This window comes from Strongylocentrotus purpuratus, unplaced genomic scaffold (genome assembly GCF_000002235.5).
Source record: "Strongylocentrotus purpuratus isolate Spur 01 unplaced genomic scaffold, Spur_5.0 spur5_scaffold_13, whole genome shotgun sequence".
Lineage (NCBI taxonomy): Eukaryota > Metazoa > Echinodermata > Echinoidea > Camarodonta > Strongylocentrotidae > Strongylocentrotus > Strongylocentrotus purpuratus.
The window spans coordinates 26,620,209-26,634,596 of record NW_022145598.1 but is presented as its reverse complement, the minus strand read 5'-3'; the positions used below and the strand labels follow the sequence as shown (position 1 = coordinate 26,634,596).

The following is a 14,388-nucleotide window of genomic DNA, read 5'->3' as shown; positions in this document are numbered from 1 at the left end:
AATGATCAGGGGAAATGCGAAGTGCAGTAGGCTAAACATGACTACCATAATTGAATGGATGTACTTTAAAAGACTGTGCATGTACCTGTATATAGTCCTACCCCTGCCCCCCCCCCCCACCACCCCACCCCACCCCACAAAGAAACAAAGAAAGACTTTGTTCAAGTGGACATCAACACATATAATCTGATCTTCTCTATGTTCTTCTTTTTGTTTCACATTGTAAATGATAAAAACTAAAATAAATCCTGATTAAAGTATTGTCTTTCATCAAAAGGGTGCTACATGTAGATTTTACTTACCGGTACTTGAAAATTGGCCCAAACAATTAGTTCTAAAGATTCAGGGACTTGTGTGGTGTTATAATACCGGTAGTCAGTTGACTTTTAATAAGTCACATTGGACCTTTAAATAAAGAGCAAGATACAAACATGTGCATGTACACATTTTATGCATGTATATTCTCTGTACAAGCAAAGTATACTGCAAAGTATTGTACAAATTGCAAACAAAGATACATGAAAATACAAAATGTACACCAGTACATTTGTGTGCATGGCATGAAAATGATGAATACTATTTTCATAATTGTACATGTAGTTCAACTACAAAATACACTGGGTGCAAGTCATCTGAACTAATCTGTCTCAATACTATTTCAATTTTTGAAGCATTAAACAATAATTGGACAACACAAAGCGATGCGGAAACACAAAGAGGGGCAACTGCATGTACAAAATACTTCAGCCTACCCCCTAAACATATTGCAATTTGGAGTAAAAAGCCCTAGGGTATATGGCTTACAGCGAAGTTCCAGCTCAGTGCTTCATGTACGTACATATTTTAAAAGTACAGAGATACAGCGAATCTGTATAGAGCCATTCACACACAGAACAATTGTTGATAATCAAAGAATGATTCTGAACCACGATATGAATTTCATTATTTCATTTTTTAAATATACATTTTAGCATACACAAATATTTTACACATACAGATATTTTGGTAGATTACATGGATGACAAGTTAACATACATTTTTCCAAGTTGATGTCACAATAAGGGGGCCTGCTTTATGTTTATATGTGCACTGCCAGCTCATGTTTATGACTGTGCTATTGATTTCATGTTACAACAATGCAAACAAATACAAAACCCTTGCAAAAGTAAGAGCTTACATGTACTGTATGCAGCATCCAAATTTGATTGGATCATGCAACAACAAAATCACTGTCAACATCAGTTTTTTTTCCTCGTGTAAATGACCCTCCTGCAGCTTGTCTTCGGTATATTATGTGATTCAGTTTGGAGCATTCTTTGTGTGATACCTAACCCCCCTTGCACACTATAGCATGTCATGCGCAAGACTTAGCACAGCGCAGCTCAGTTATTCCTGGAATGTCGTGAATCACAGGCGATGAGAGCCTCACTGAATGGTTTTTCATGTCATTGTATAACTCGATCTCCAGGAATACATGAGTCTTGGGATTCTAGGAGCTGCCCATATTTGAAGATTTGCCATCTGAACATTGGGTAATGCAAACAATTGCAGGGAAAGGGTATTTAAGATGGACTTTGTTGTTGAGGCAGAGAGATTGATGGAAACTTGTTATCGTTATTTTCTTCTTCTTTTTCCTTTTCTTTGTGGCCATACAGAATTAACTTTTATTTCCTCATCCCCTCAGCCCTGATCAAGAAGAATTTGAGGAAATCTAGGCAAAAAAGTAACAAAAATCATGAAAGCAACTAAAAAAAAATTGAGCCTTTGTCCTGCTTTGTTTTAAAATGTAATACAAATTGACCAAAGAACATTTTAATGTGTGGGGGGAATTTACAACTCCCCTCCTCATTAAAAAAATGGAGGAGAAATTACACTGTAGGAATCAGTGTTAATTATTTTTTTTGCATGACCATACAATGAGTTCAAAATAATCTAGAAGGGGTCATAGAATTATTAGAAATGAAAGACAAAGATAACAGTATCCATAAGATCGGTCATACAGACAGTGTACATGTACATGTACATGTACATGTAGATTTAGTAAAATTACCAGGGGGAGGCGGAGGGGAGTGGGGAGGCAGAGGGGAGGGGGGAGGCGTAGGGGGGAGGCGGAGGGGAGGGGGGAGGCGGAGGGGAGGGGGGAGGCGGAGGGGGGCTACATACAGTATAATATCAGTTAGGATAGTCTTCCCAGCATTCTGCTTCACCACTCACAATTGTTATTGATTTCCAGTACAGATGCTCTTGAAGGTACAGTAGGTTTATTCAGGTCAAGTTTTGCAGAGGCCTATACATAGATTAACATACCAATGCAAATATTTTGATGACCAAATGAAATAAAGCTTACCGGTATATGCACAGGCAGAGTACAGGTAATGATACAGTGATATCATAATGATCCCGTACTTGTACAGCCATCCCGGAGGCCTAATTACACTACGGATTCCTGATGGGCTCAATAAATATTTCTGAAATTGTTCCCTGGAGTATTGGTGTGACATGCCCCCTGGCTGCTAATTAACATGTACAGTATGCCTTCACCCCCTTGTTCAGACTACCAAATTCATTGTATATCTCTCCTGTATACGAGAATCGCGTGATAACTTGATAAGTAATTTTTGTTCCAGTCAGAACGTCATATACATTAGTGTGTACATGACCATGCATATTAAAGTGCATAAATTTTGAGAATCACGTTAAACAAAAACTTGATAAAGACGCAGGGTGCAGATCTAGTCCTAAGCCCTAAGGCCAAAAAAAAAGAAAACATGTTTAGCGTCCTTTTTTTTCTCGAAATATAGGAAGGAGGAGGCCCTTTTTTTTTTCTATCAACATGGATGCTCAAAATGGTCGCTCGGTACATTTTCCCTGACAGTCGGGCTTATTTTCAAGATGGCCACCGACATTTATTTATTTTTTTTTTTTAATCAGAAATAGATCCATTTTAGCAGTGTTTTTCATGTTTTTTTTTCTTTAAAAAAAAAAAAAAAAAATTAAAAAAGTTTTTAAAAAATTTCAAAAAAAAAAAAAAAAATAGGAGGCGGCCCCCCAAGAGGAAGCGGGCGGGGCGCTAAACATGTATATTTTTTTTAATGGCCTAACGTTGTATCATACGGAGAACGCAGATTTTATAATGAGTGCACAACAATGATTAGTCAATTACTGTCATGTAAACTGACCTCTTCAAAACTAATTTGTTTATAAAAGAAAATCTTTATACGATGTTCGGTGACTTGTTATTTTAGTGTCAGTGTCTACCCCTTTCACTAAACAATCATTTTGTTATATACTCACTATGAACATGACTGACAAAGACCCCGTTCTCACTCACTTCGTTGGAGCGCTCTGGAGTGCTCTCACTAAGACCCGCTCCTCAGGAGCGGTTCTTAGGTGAGTGAGAACGCTCAAAGTGGTCCAGGAAGCGGACTTCTGGACCGCTCCAGAAGTCCACCTTCCGAGGTGGTCTTGAGGAGCGGGTCTTATTAAGAGCGCTCCAGAGCGCTCTAACGTGCAATGTGAACGGAAGCGTACTTTGAGCAGAAGTGAGCTAGTGACGTTCCGTGTGAAACATGTAGTACGGTACATACGGTTTGTATTCCGCGCGCGAAAAAATTGACCCGCCTACCTGAGCTGCCATAGCAACAAGACCACTTTGACTCGTGGAGCGGTTTGAGCCATAAAAACTGCTCGGAGTGTGAACGCTCGCAAACCGTTCCTCAAGACCCGTTCCTCTGGAGCGGTCTGGAGCGGTCTAACTAAGACCACTTTCAAAGTGAGTGAGAACGGGGTCAAAGAAAGCAGACAAAATATACAGTTCCTCACGTAGACAAAGGAACATCCCTTCACTGCTATTATGTAAAAATGTGTAGAACAGGTGTCACATGCATACACTGTATTCACCTGTTTTACACATTTATATTTTGTCCGCTTTCTTTGTCAGTCATATTCATAGTGACTGTAGAACACTTCATTTCAAATCAATTGCCTTTACTCTGTACAGGCCATAACTTGCTTTCACACTGTGCATTCAACCATTGGATTGGGATACATTGACAAAGGAAGGTGCGACAGTGGAACTTCATTATAAGGAGCTCTGTTATAACAAGGTGATTTTCATGGTCCCGGCCAACTCTTTATATTCTTTTGTTTTTTTACCCTGACATTACAAGATTCCTGATTTAACAAGTTAATTTCCTTGGTCCCAAGGACCTTGTTTTAACGACTTTCCACTACCGTATATTGCATGTATGGTCCCGATTTCTTTGCGACAGTACATTGATTTATTATGATTTATTGTATCTACAAATAGTTCAAAAAATGAAGGCCTAGATCTAAGATGTAATGGGGGAGGGAGAGAGATATTTGTAATCTGGCACCGATTCCTTTGAAGTGGTACATGATTTATTGCATAGATAATCCAGAGAAAATGATAATTGAAACAGAGAGTGATGCAGGAACAACTTCCATACAGTAATTGTAATGTACATGTACATACATGTTCTGTGGTACTGTACCATATGAACTTGTAATAAATCAAGGCTTTCTATTCTAGAATATCAATTTCTGTACATTGTAACTTAAAGTGTATGGAGAAAATTGGCAGCTCACCAGGAATTATTTGTCAAACCATTTTGACAAGGTAGGGTCTAATTGTGATCCATTGTTATTGAAAGAGTTTCATTACATGTACATTATATGCGAAAAAGGTGTACAATATAAAAATGTGTGAATTCAATCAAGGGAGATACAATGCAATACAAACTCACCCCAAGCTTTTCGCTAGATCTCTCATTCATTACAGAAGTGTCTGAAAATTCATCTTTTCTAATTTGTTGTAATATTCCTCTCAGTTTGTAATCAAAGCAAGCTTCATATGATAATGTTCTTGATTTTTGTTTGTAAGTATTTCTTGTTTCTGTGCTTTGTATCTAATGAAAAGGCGCTTTATAAATGTAATATTATTATTATTCTAAGTCTTAAAATGAGATGAACATTCTGTGTATGTTACCAATGATATGATTTATTGTGTTGTAATGATCAATGTACAGTACATGTACTTTGTTGAGAGCCGGAAAAAACGTTGTACCTTTGTGTCAACTTAAAATATGTACACGAATGAGTGAACCTCCTTCTGGCTCCAAACAGACAATAAATCTATTTCATTTTATTGCGTTTCTGTTAACTGACATGAATAAACAAACCAAACCGAGCTGAATTCACCAAGCCCTATGGCTCATCCTAAGATCCTAAACACTGAGGTATGGCCTACAATGTACATGTGGTCCTACATGTATATCTTCAAACCTTTATTTACATGTCAAGTCATGTGTCACTAGGCTTTTATTCATTTCTATTTAAAATCAATAGCAATTGCTTGTGCATTTGTAAGAAGACATGACGTATTGATCAACTGAACAGTAGTTAGTTTATCTCAAGGTCAAAGTGTCTACAAAGGACAGGTTTAAAGATCAATTTTTCTTGATTACATGTACAGTGTAGCAAGTAGCATGCATACACTACACATACGAAAGCATTCAAAATCATATTAGACTTACAGAGAGAGAGAGAGAGAGAGAAAGAAGCAACATTCCCCACATGCCCCCCCCCCCCCCTCACAAAAAAGATAACATTAATTCACATTGTAAAATGTAAATGCACTTTTTAGCATATCTATAGCATTTCATTAAACGATCAAATGAAAGAATATTTTGAAAAATGCAAAGAGAGAAAAGGGGCTGGCAGAAAGGGACATGGTGCAGCAGCAACATAAAAAGATGACCGCACCTCAACGCATCTTCCATGTCCTTACACCCTCGACCACAGCATTACTGTTTTGCATTTCCTTCCAGCCATCTCCATGTATTGTACTGGTAGTAGGATCAGTGCCCCCCCCCCCCACAAAAAAAAGAAAAAACGGACCCACCCTTTACCAATTGTACATAAATGTTGTTTGCAATGCACCTGTGTTTGCTAAAATCACAAGGAAAGGAAAATTTCAGTTGAAAAATATAGTTAAATGCATACTGGGTGAAAGTAGCCTTTTGACCCTAGGATTCAGCATTTGTTCCAATGCTGAAAGTAATCAAAACAAATATGAATCACAGTTCTATTATTTGATTAATTTTACCTGTTTACATTAAGTATACAATGATCACATATTTCTGCTGACAATTTGGACAAAGACCCACTGGGCACAAAGAAGGCACCACCAGACCATAACAATACCTTCACCTAAAAGTCAGTTCCGCTCCAGTACAGTTAACACAAGACCAAGTGAGAGAGATTTGCACTCAAAACCAAGCACAGCTTGACAGAAAGAGATCAAATAAAAGAAATTCAAATGGGAATATATGTAGAGGTGGAGCCAACACGTACATCCATTCAATGGCAAGACTTTTGCTGGAAATGTATAATGTGCATTTTAGGCCTAGGTGTGTACAGTTACTGCAGTACATGAAGGCCCCTAAATTGCTTCACTTTGTGTGTCAAGACTCAAGTGTGCCTGCATTTAATACCTGTCCAGTCTACCCTCCTCAAATAGATTTCCTTAGGGCATACAGTACACGTATGCATGTACCGGTACAATCACCTCCTTGCTACCAGTATCGACATGTACAAGTACATGTAGTACTGTCAAATTGAATTAAATGTCATAAATTATAGGGGATGAAGAAATCTGGATCATTTTCTGTCAGAACAAAAAGCAACTACAAGGAGTTCTTTCATTCAAAACATAATTTGATATTATTTTATCCATTAATCAAGATGAGATTTCCCACTCATTAGAGCTAAAAAGTTAATATAACTTCTACAATGACTTGATTTTTTAAAAGACTGGGGGGCGTTTCATGAAACGATTAGTCGGTGGTTTTCACCGACTAATATCATGTTCACTGACAATTTAGTCAGCGCTGACTAAATTTGACCAATCACAGTCCTGGAAAATAGTCGGTGACAAAAGAATTGTCGGTGAACATGATATTAGTTGTGAAAACCACCGACTAATTGTTTCATGAAACGCCCTAATAGCTCTATTTCAATTTTTTCTACACATGTATACACTGTATAACACCTGAAAAGAAAGAACAGGCAGGCCTACGGTACATGAAAATATTATTCATATATAAAATTATGAACAGATTTTATGCTAGTGAATACAATTTTTTTTAAAGATTGACTGATTAAATTTTGTTTAAATATACCGGTAGAAACACTGAATTTGAATTTGAACTGATTGATGTGTTGCTGATATCACTATGAACATGACGGACAATGAAAGCGGACAAAATATACAGTTCCTCAGGTAGACAAAGGAACATCCCTTCACTGCTATTATGTAAAAATGTGTAGAACAGGTGAATATGCATGTGACACCTGTTCTACACATTTTTACATAATAGCAGTGAAGGGATGTTCCTTTGTCTACCTGAGGAACTGTATATTTTGTCCGCTTTCATTGTCCATCATGTTCATAGTGTATAAATTGTAGAATGTTGTCCTTGGTGGGTAAAGTATTTTTTACCATACATGTACATGTACATGTACATGGTATCTGTCAAACATATGAAAAATAAAATCAAGAACATAGAATGAAACATAAAACAAAATATGTTGTATATAAATTATGTACAGCCTGCTGGTACAATGCTGATAAGTGTAGTTTCTGTGACTGTGAACATTTATTGCCACTTTCCCATCTGAACTGACATTTATTTAGTCAGCCTGCCATGTAATGTATTTCAGCTAAAAGGGAAGTGTTCAAGTTACTCAGCTATTAGAAATGTAAAGATCCATCAATAAATGGCTGATCCTACATGTACCTGGAATTTATTTAGCATTTTCTTCACAATATACTGTAAGTGTAAACATAATAAAAAATAATACTAAATAAATAGTTTTGAAAATAAAACCTGGCTCCATGAGCATGTAGAGTGAATGTACATTAAAGCATCTGAAATGTTCAATATAAATTTGCAAATTTGCCTGCCTTTAAAATTAATATTATTGAAGTATTTGGCATCACCTGTGCCTGGGAGGCAAAACAGAGTGTCCTTGTGCAGTAGAGGTCAACATCAAATCAACACCTACACATGTACACTGTAGATTGTCGAACCATGTTCAAAACAACCCGGTGTAGTATAGTAGTGATCCACTTGCACAGGTCCAAACAGTAACCAGGAGAGACCCGAGGGTTACAGTGATTCAGTTCGCTTTTCACCTCCTAGGCACAGGTGACGCTAAATAATAACAAGAGTTCTGAAAACATTGTGCTGATATTTTATCTCATGTTTTTACAGGTGAATGACACGCCCACTAAACATGATATACTGGTGACACATGTGTACATGTACAATGTACCAGGCAATAATAATTTTGTTACACATGGCGGCCCCATCAGCATCAATGCTGTTCTTCCTGAGAACCCTGCAATTGTTTTGTTTTTTTATATACCCCATGTCTAGATTCTAGGCCTCTGATTGGTCAAATTTGCGGGCAAGAAATTCACTGCAGACTGCCGGGCATAGTTTGTCTTTGTACGCGCGCGCACAGGTATTGCAATTTAGATATGCGGGCGCACGGCCGGCACCATATCGTACATGTACACCCAACAAAATTTCAAAAGAGTGATCGATGAGAATTACATTACGGTACCGCATTTCAAATGTCTTTGACATTAATTTCTGAGCTAACGAAGGATGCTGTATATAACAAATGTTGACTGATTCTTTTTCACATCACAGTAAAAACCATGTCCCTCAATGATCTCCGAACTGCGTTATACGCCCCTCGACTGTTGTCTCGGGGCATACATGTAGCACAGCTGCAAGCTACAGCTGCAAGCTCACCTCGGGCCATAGTTTTAACCATGCCCCTCAAAGCAGTCAACATTTGTATACTTGGGTGGAGTGGCAAAGGTAGTTTACTGTTTCATGTCTTGCCAAAGGATAAAATTAGTGCGAGCTGGGATTTAAACCCCAACTCTTGGATTGAGAGTTAAGTAAATGAATCATTATGGTATACCATAACAACTACATAAGTACCGTACTAGACTGTGACTACTACAACATACTAAATCTTGTTAGTAATATAATCAAATTCAATAATCCTGTAGTACGTTGAGTTTAAGAAATACATTCAATGTTTGGTCTTTTTTTAAATTTTTTTCTCCAAATCTGAGATCACAAACTAATAACATATCAAAAATATTACTGCTGCATCTCGCATATTACACCCAAAAATCTATTCGTTTGGGTATAATTTTCGCCGATACATCTGGCTTCACTAAATCCCTCTCCTAGATCTACATACATTGTACATGTACACATTTGGACTCTGGAGCTCTGGACTGTCAAAAGACAATTTTTTGTTTTGTTGTAAATACTCCAAGCAGATGAGATGGACTTTCCTGTCTACTATCGTACCTATCCAATAAAGCCATACTCATTATCATAGACAAAGTTATAGAAATTGCAGACCAATATCAATAAATAGCCTTAATTCAAAATTATATTTTAAATTTCCCATAAATAACGATGAATATGAGCCATCATGCAAAAGTTGATCCTTACGTAAATACTGTAGGGCCTATGACGTATCAGACTAAGTATCAGAGACAAACAAATCTAATCATTAATCAATGTGCATATTAGATTTTTATATGGGAATGGGGTCAAATGACTGAGATCAAATCGATTCTATTCTAACAAAATCTGAGCCTGAAAAGTTATAAATAGACCCTAGATCTAGGCCTAAACAAAATTTAAAAATAGAGTTGATTTTTAGCATTGCCAATGGCAATGCTAAGCAGTAGCTATCCTTTTAATTAAATTGTAGATCAAATTAAAAATTCTGTAGGGATTAAATCACATTCCGAAGACCATCACTGAGCTTCGAGACCTTACATTATCATTTCACTCACCGGTTCAAATTGATTCAATAATTGGTTTAGCCGTGCTGTAATAATATTACTAGCTGGAGCGTGAAGGGCTCAGTGCACTAGTAGTAGGCCGCTACTCTTGGCGGGTCTGGCAAGTGTAACTACGCTCAGATTTCTCTGCTCTGGCCAGGTGTCTCCATACACTCTCACTCTACTTCCAATTCGAGCTGATTGTTCCACTGATTTCTAACTCATCTATGGTCCTCTGGTACCTTCAATTTGTAAGGGGATGTCTGGTGAAAATGCAGCGGAAAAGGACAAAGATGAAAACGCTGATGATGTGGTGATAAGTAGCGAGTTTCTTCCACTACCAGATGGCGATTTCTATCGCGGCGCCACAAAATATCATATTCACACGACCATGATACCACATGCACAAAGCACTTGCAATGCGAGATACCAATCTTCCTAGGAATTGTAATGGTATTTTGGTAGTACGCGCGAGATGCCTGTGACGATGTTGGTGTTGCCAAAATGTGGAGCGGGGGTAAGATCGTATAAGCGAAGGGGGAGTGGGGTGCCACCAAAATGCAAAATACATATTTTTTGTATAAACTCACATATCCCTGGTATAAAGGCGGATAAGCGTTATTCTGCCCACACTTTTTACGCAATGGAAGAAAAATAGAGCTCAAAAGTGTTGGGAGCCCCAAAAATTTGATGGCAAAATTTCACTTTGTAAAATAAAGTGAAAGAGGACATTATTTAGGACACTGCAAGGATTTTCAAAACAAAATTATTGTATGATGAAAGAATACAATATTTAAGTTTTCTTTATCAATATATTATGTCTCCGAACACATTTTTTTTGGGGTGGAGGGGGAAATCTTTGTAGAAGTGTGTCTTAAATTAATTAAATCCTCTTTCACAATATGATACAATTTAAGTAAAATTTTGCCATCAGATTTTTGGCGAATCACAGCACAAATAGAAGGAATTGGAAAGGGCATAACAAATTTTCAAGGCCAATGAGAGGGGCATTGAGGCCAATCAAAAGGGCATCCACGGCCATGGCATTGGATTAATTTAAGCTCTGATGCCAGAGGCGGCACTCCCGGTGGGGGGGGGGCTGTGCCCCTTTTGTTTTCTAATAACTGTCCTTTTCCTCTCTTTTCATCTCTGGTGAGTACGTCTTTTTTGGTGCGAGAAATTCTCCTTTTCACCTTATGTTTGCCATTTTTTATTTTGACTCGTTCCACTTTTCCTTTTTAATAAGTGTACTTGTCCCTTCTTACTAAGAAATTAATATTCAGACCATCATACCTAACCGCAAAGTGTGTTGCTTAATTAAGTAGTATCTTGTACTACTTAAAGAAAGAACAAATATTGATATTATCCCTAGTAGTGTAATCACAATCATGACGATGTAGGGGTAAATATTATACCAATGTCTAAAAATGGTGTAGGTTTTGTTGATGCCTTGTTTCCCTTTGTAGGTGCCCCTTTTTTCTCCAGAAAGTACCCTTTTTTGTTGGCTCCCCCTCCCTATCTTGGAAGACACTCCGCCACCCCTGCATTACTTGGTGGCGATAAGGATTTTGTTCTGACCCCAAAAGTGACATCCGTCACCCGTCGATCGGTCACCCGTCCATTACCCATTCGGACAGTGAAGTAGAGCATCAGTATATATAACGGTATTCTAATCTGGCTACATTATTGATGACTAAATATTACTCCTTAACTGCAAAAAAAAAAAAAAAAAAAAAAAAAAGACACAAAAGGAGTTGCTTTTTTGTTTGTTCCAATCATTAGTTTTATCTATTTTATTTACGTGTTCATGTATTTTTTATATTTTTTTTTGTGTGGGTGTGTCGTAAACTTGTGTTTTTTAATATTTTTTTATCATTTTTTTTTTACTGCGAGCAACTTACTATATATACCGCCAAAACTTATTCAGTTTAGCTCCAAAATCAACCACATTGGAGAGAGAGGCGACTGGTGTGAACATAATGCTTCATATTAATTTCATAATTAGGGCCTAAAGGAGATGAATAGTATTTCGGGCAGTATTGGTTCACAGCGTCCCCTTTACTTTCAATTAAGAGTTTTGCGACTCGGATCGGAAGTTGACACTCGATCGGCCTTCCCAAACTAGTCTCGTGTCACCTTTGCCCCTCGTCGTTTTTCAATCTAATTTTTCAGATATTTTTTTTTGTTTTGAAAGATGATAAGTTCTAGATTCAGGTGCTGTTGTGGAATAGTGGTTCATTCACTTGACTTTCAAGTCAACCTGAGGGTTGAGGGATTCGAATCCCAGCTCGGCACCGATGTATTTTGGCCCGGTCTTTCGGCAAGACATTAATCCACATTCACCACTCTCCTTCCATGTGTAAATGGGAACCTGGCAATCGACGGGGTAATAATAATAGCAGGGCCACAGAAAGAACAGCAATGGTGCTGGTGAGGCCAGGCGCGGATCCAGGATTTCTCAGGGCCGGGGGCCCAATTTTTTTTGAAAATCGCGCCGGCCGAAAAGTCGCTCAGTGGGGGGGGGGGGGGGGGGGTAGTGAGCACATTTCTTTTTTTTTGCACCCCCTCCCCTTCTTGGGCGCCAGGGGGGGGGGGCCAACCCCCAAAACGTGTTTTTACATGTTTTTTTCCACGGGTGGGCGGCCCGGGCCACCCCCCCCCCCCCCTGGATCTGCCACTGGGTGAGGCTTCCCTGGCTAAACAAAATTCTTGTTATCGTTGTTGATGTAATTTTGTACTTGTTGGTGTTGTTACATTATTACAGATTTTTTTTAGAGAAACCCATGCAATGGCACTGGGCGTACGTTATTAAATTGTTACCATAAAGATCAATATGGATCTCTACGATTGCTACGCATAAAACCGGGAAGTATTAAAGGTGTCTTGTTATTATACGATCTACGAGAGAATCCGGTGCTGGCGCTGCATCCATACATCATCATCCACCACTTCACACTTTTACCAGGGAAGCTCCATCCAGGGCGCGGCGACTGGATCGGAAAGCTATAGATATAGATGCGAACGATCAAAATGCACTAGGCTTGTGGCGGGTCCAGTAGAGAAGGAGGGGGGGGGGGGGTAATCTAAAAGGTTCTTGTCGTGTGTTTCTCTACATTTATTTTCAAGTGAAAATGAAGTGATGTAAATATGCCAAATGCTTTAAAAAAAAAAAAAATCTTATAATCTAAAGCAAGTCTGAAGTAAATCTGAAGCTATCAATTAATGTGCATTACTACCGATATACAGAAAATTTATATGAAAAAACCTACTTCGAATTAGGGGCAACATGAAGTAAAAGTATCTAAACTTTCTTTCACTCTCTGGAAAATTTTCTTGACTAAAGTATACTATGGTCCAAGATACAATATTTTTGAAAAGATATACCGTACCCTGCCCGGTTTCCGCCCGATGGGCAGTTTTTCTCAGATAACTTCTCTGAAAATGAATTATACAGGCGCTAATGTATACCAATTTGTTGCCGAAATTCTAGCAAATCTAGCTATGCCATTCTTACGCCCGAAATCATAAGCGATTGTCCGTAGCGCGCCGTCTGCGTGAGGCATTTTCCTTGCCTAATTCCGCCTAGACCCGCCCTAATTCCGCCCGATGGTGGGCGCGCATCAAAAGTATAGAAAAAGGAAACATCTCGGGTACACGTTAGGCCAAATCAAATTGCTTCCCAGTAGAATTCGATCTACATGTTATTTTGATAATTGATATTTCTTTCTTTATTTCTTCCCTTGCCTCTGTAGGCCTAATGCAAGTGCACTGTTATTTATCAGTTTCTGATCTGGAAAAACAATTTTTTACTGCCTTTGGAAAATCCTGCGACTTGTCTATGATGTTTTAATAATGATTGTGTTCAGTCAAATCTTCAGTGTTCTATCGCTAATCGGGAGAGGGGAAGAAAAAAAAAATCCACAATAACAACATTTTGTCAAAAAAAAACTACCACTATTAAAGTAAACACTTTGGAAAGAGAGTAATGGCCTTTCATTTTTTTAATTTTTTTTTTAAACTGCAAATTATTCTCGACATCTCTCAAATCTTGATTAAAAAATAAATTAGCGTATATTTTTAGGATATTGGTTGGAAAAGCATAGCATTTTCGTCATAGGAATTATCATCATCGCCGACATCGTCTTAATCATCATCATTACAATTTTAGGGTAGGCCTATGTGACGCAAATGTGGTTTCCTGTTTGATTATTTGTTCAAGACTTCAAGTTGTTGTGTTTTTTGTTTTCTAGTTGTTCTAAATTATGCAGTATTTTATGCATTCAATAATAATAGTTCAACTTGAAAGATAAAACTTTCCGAAATGATCTTGAAAACGAAGTCGTCGATTCACTTCCATGGGGGGGGGGGGGGGGGGGGGGGGGTAGTGAGCACATTTTTTTTTTTTTGATCCTCAAAAAATTTCAATTTGCACCCCCCCCCCCTGAGCGCCAGGGGGGGGGGGGGGGCACACCCCAAAAAGG

At 38.2% G+C, this 14,388-nt stretch overlaps 1 protein-coding gene across 1 annotated transcript in view; it reads right to left on the bottom strand.

The window, feature by feature from the left end:
* The window catches only part of LOC100889952 (kelch-like protein 38), a 37,155-nt gene extending 26,834 nt beyond the window's left edge, over positions 1–10,321 (bottom strand). Inside the window, exon 1 of the mRNA XM_030983256.1 lies at positions 9,920–10,321. The gene's annotated coding sequence lies outside the window, so the exon portion shown is untranslated. The remainder of the gene's footprint in view (positions 1–9,919) is intronic.
* Between the last annotated feature and the right edge of the window lie 4,067 nt (positions 10,322–14,388).